The sequence below is a fragment of the Carlito syrichta genome, unplaced genomic scaffold (assembly GCF_000164805.1).
Source record: "Carlito syrichta isolate Samal-C Ts95f unplaced genomic scaffold, Tarsius_syrichta-2.0.1 Scaffold106281, whole genome shotgun sequence".
NCBI lineage: Eukaryota > Metazoa > Chordata > Mammalia > Primates > Tarsiidae > Carlito > Carlito syrichta.
In genome coordinates, this window is record NW_007050377.1 from 135971 (window position 1) to 140506 (window position 4536).

Below are 4536 nucleotides of genomic sequence, written 5' to 3' on the forward strand. Positions count from 1 at the left end.
CCAACTCAAAAAAAAAAAAAAAAGAAAGAAACATGTCTCAGTATGTTGCCCAAACTGATCTCAAACTCCTGGCTTCAAATAGTCCTCCCACCTCGGCCTCCCAAAGTGCTGGCTGGGATTACAGTTGTAAGCCACTGCACCACATCACATCATAGTGTCTTTAACACGTCAATCACCTTATGTGAAAATGATGAAAGATCTTTGAATAAATTATTTTCATTTATAAAAATAAACTGTTGAACTCATCTTTCAAGTGGTCTGCCTCCATATGATTTATCTGCTGCCCACAATTCCCCACTTATTTCCTTTTCTTCCCCCAATTGACCATTTCCAGCCACACTGGGTTTTGGGTTTTTTTTTTTTTTTCCTGTTCCTTCAGTTAGCCAGGTTCTCTCTAACACAGTATCTTTGCACGGAACATTCCCCTAGCTGGAATTATCTTATCTTCATTCTTTGCACGCCTGGATCCTACTGAGAACACAATAATGTACCCAACAACCTACTAGATAATGCCTGTTTGTTGAATGGGGAGAACTCAGGTGGGGAGACAAGAGACTTCAGGTCACATTCAGGCATGTTAGAAAAAAAAATTCCCAGATAAGTCTAATAGATGGGAATATATGGGACTGTATGTTTGTTTGTTTGTTTGTTTTTGAGTCAGAGTCTCACTCTGTCGCCCAGGCTGGAGTACAATGGCACACTCACGGTCACCCCAGCATCAACGTGCTGGGCTCCAGCGAGCCTTCCACCTCAGCCTTCCAAGCCTTCCAAGTAGCTGGAACTACTGACACACGCTACCACACCTGGCTAATTTTTTTATTTATTATAGAGACAAGGTCTCACCAAGTTTCCCAGGCGGGTCTCGAACCCGTGGGCTCAGGCAGTCCACTCGTCTCAGCATCCCAAAGTGCTGGTATTACAGGCTGAGCCACCAAACCTGGCCTGTTTGTTTCTTTAGAGATGGGTTTTACTATGTCGCCAGGCTAGTCTCAGACTCCTGGGTTCAAGTGATCCTTCTGTCTCAGCTCCCCCTAATAGCTTGGATTACAGGCACCTGCTACCACCCTGCTAGAAATAAGTTTTGATGCAATTTCCTGTTCCCCCAGCAAACACTACACTCAGTGCTCCTTTTTTATCCTCTTGTTCCCTCTCTGTAGTCATCCCATAACTTAGAGGAGGGAAGGAACATAGGACAAGATCTTTTCTACTTTATCTTTTCATGAAAAACACAATCCTTGTTGCAGAGACAGCTAAGAACTGATCTGAATGAGGAGGGTGAGGAAAAGATTCCAGCCTTGCTAGAAAATATCCAATAGCTCTTTTCCCAGAAATCAAAGGCAGGGTCAGGGACCTCTGGTTATCATGAAACCTCTCCAAAGCAAGGTAGTTCACATATCTCACTGTCCCCAGTTTCTACAGTGGCCTGGAACTGAGGCCTGAAAATGTTTACTGGCCCATTCAGAAGACACTAAGTGGAGACAAAAGACTTGTGAGTTTATCTTTTTTTGGAGTCACTGGAGACAAGCTCATGAGACTTCCTACAAGTCAGGAAAAACTCTAGCAGTGTCTTGGGCCATTAGAGTCCTCAAACTCATATCTTCTGCTGTCTCCTGGTGGCTTAGATAGGAGAATTCAACCACAAGAATAACTGAAAGAGCCCCTTTCTCTCCCCCTGCAAAATGTGAATGTGTTTCTATGAACTGCCCTTACTCTTCCTTCTAATCCATGCACCGTAGTTCCTCCAATTTCATCCAGAATGGAATGTATCACCTGTCATAACAGGCGCACCCCCCTCAAGGCTACCTGCTTGGTCCTGGGACCCCTAGTCCATAAATCATAGCTTGGGAGATGGGTTTCAGTTCAGGTCAGAGAAATGTTGGATATAAATTGTTGACAATTCTGGTATTAGGATTGGGGGAGAGAAATGAGACAAAGACAAAATCTTTTTGAGATTCTAAGAACTCTCAAAAAGATTTTTTCTTCAGCATCTGGGGGAAAATTGGGCAGGGCTTAAAGAATGCTCTGCCCAAGGGTCCAGATCCAGGCACCTCTCATCAGAGTGGAGTCCTATCTGGATACCAGAGTGTGGGTCCTCCTTTTGCTGTCTCCTGTGCCCATCTTTGGAGAGTCACAACTCAGAGCAGTTCGCCAACCTGGAGTGAGATCTTCCATCCATGGGGTGATGTGTGATCTTCGTATGTTTTTCCACAAAGACTTTAGAGCAAGTAGTAGACTGAATGGTTGTTCCAAAGGTATCAGATGTAATCATTTACAGGTCTTTGTTTTTAGCCACTCAGTTCATAGTTCAGTCTTTTATCAAAGCAACTACAGTGATTTAATCCATGGTGTAAATATCTTACTCTGGAATGGCTGGACATCGTAAGTTGGGCTCACTAGGAAACTTGCTAGTAAGGGCCCTCCTTCCCTTCCCTCTGAACATATAGATTAGAAGCTATCCCTTTCTTGGTGGCCTGCCTGTCTTGCCCCTAAGGAATGCCATGCTTTGCTAACCAACTTATCACCCTGCAAGTGTCCGGTGTCCTGACTGCCCCTTCACCCTTCGCCACACACCTAGCTCCTGTGGTTAAGCCCCGCGAATGCACTTCTTTCACTTCATGGTCCTGCCATCCTGTTGCTAACAACTTCCTTACCAGCCTCCCCTACCTGGTCCTGGCCTGGGGGGAGCTGCCCACTGAGCTTCTCAAGGATGCTGGGCTGCTCTTGTCAGGTCACGGCTTAGTACTCAACTACATATAGCGTCCCCCAGGTCCTCCTGGGAATTATCTCACCCAGGGAGGTGTCTAGCAGCACCCGGTATAGCTCTCTTCCTAAACACTCTCAGGACCTTTGGATTTCTCTCCCACCACTGTCATGGAAAGTGTGGCATTGCTGCCTTGCTTAGTATGGATCATGGCTTTCCCTATCCTTCTAAGAGTCATCCTGGCAGTGGGTTTTCATAGTGCCTCAATGTCTTTAGCAAGGGGTTAAATTCTGTGTCCCAGGAGAGTGCTTGCTTCCAACAGATAAACTCCCCCCACCCAGTCTGAGGTTCTGTCCCTTGATCCAGCACCATCAAAATCCAGTTCTATGCACACTTTTCTGGGGTCTGAACACATTGGCTGGTTCTGGAGCTCCTTTCTCCTGTAGCAGCCCCAGTGCATTCCTGGCTGGGTTTTCTTGTGAATCAATCCTAATTATTGGTCCACTGGCCTTCCTGTGGTGGGGAGGGCAGATCCCTGGGGATGTTTGTGGTAGTAAACATGAGCTTAGAGATCAGAGACCTCTTGGTCATCTTCAAGCAAAGGGAGGAAGGGTATGGGTTTCAATGAGTAAGGTAGGGCCACTTCAGCAGGCTTCAATAATTCAAGGGAATTGCTGATTCAAGATGTTCAGGTGCTTGAATACACATGGCTTCATCCCATGACTCATTACCCTGTCGTTATCCAGCCAGCACCCAGACCTTGGCTTAGCATAACTACCCTGCAGTGTTCACTATTGCCTTGAGCTCTGTTACTCTTATAATTAAGTCTGGGCCTCAGCTTTTCTTCCCCTCTGGGCAAATGAGAGGCTTTCTAGCCCAAAAGGAGGGCTTCTACTTTTACTCTGAGCTAATCTGGCATAGTAACTATTTAAGTTAAAGGCTGTTGAAAATAGCAGATGCTGATAGATTATTCTGGCCTCTTTTCTGTTTCTTTTATCTTTTTCTTTTCTTTCTTTCTTTCTTTCTTTTTTTGAATCAGAGTCTTTGCTTTTAGCCTGTAATTCCAGCACTTTGGGAGGCCGAGGTGAGTGGATTGCCTGAGCCCGCGGGTTCGAGACCTGCCTGGGCAACTTGGCGAGAACTCATCTCTACAATAAATCAAAAAAAACAGCCGGGTGTGGTAGCCCGCACCTGTAGTTCCGGCTACATGGAAGGCTGAGGTGGACGGATTGCCGGAGCCCAGCAGGTTGAGGCTGCGGTGGCCAGGAGCGGACACTGCACTCCAGTCTGGGCAACAGAGGGAGACTCCAACTCAAAAAAAAAGTCCCATGTGAAAGACACCCTGCCTATACTAGAAGGAAAAGCAACATTCTTATCCTCAAGAACGAGAAGTAAAAACCAAGATAATTCTGCACAGACCTTGCTATAACAACACTTATCTCTTAAGCAAGATCAGTGTGAACTGGGGAAAATCCAGGAAACCTCAAAAAAATTTATCTCTTTTTAGCATCTGGGAAAAAGTTGGACAGGACTCAAGGAAGCTCAGCCCAAGAACTTCTCATCAGAATAGAGTTGTCAAGCTATGCCAGATCCTGGGTCTTTTCTTCACATATTTTAGTTGCTTCTTCACAACTTACTATTCTTTGACCAGTGCATTAAGTAAACTGACTGCAACTGCTTCTTTGGTACCTTCATTTCCTTATAAGGGTTCCTATGCCAAGTAAATCTTTTTTTTTTTTTTTAGTTGGAGTCTCACTCTGTCGCCCAGACTGGAGTGCAGTGGCTGCTCCCGGTCACCGCAGCCTCGACCTGCTGGGCTCCGGCGATCCTTCCGC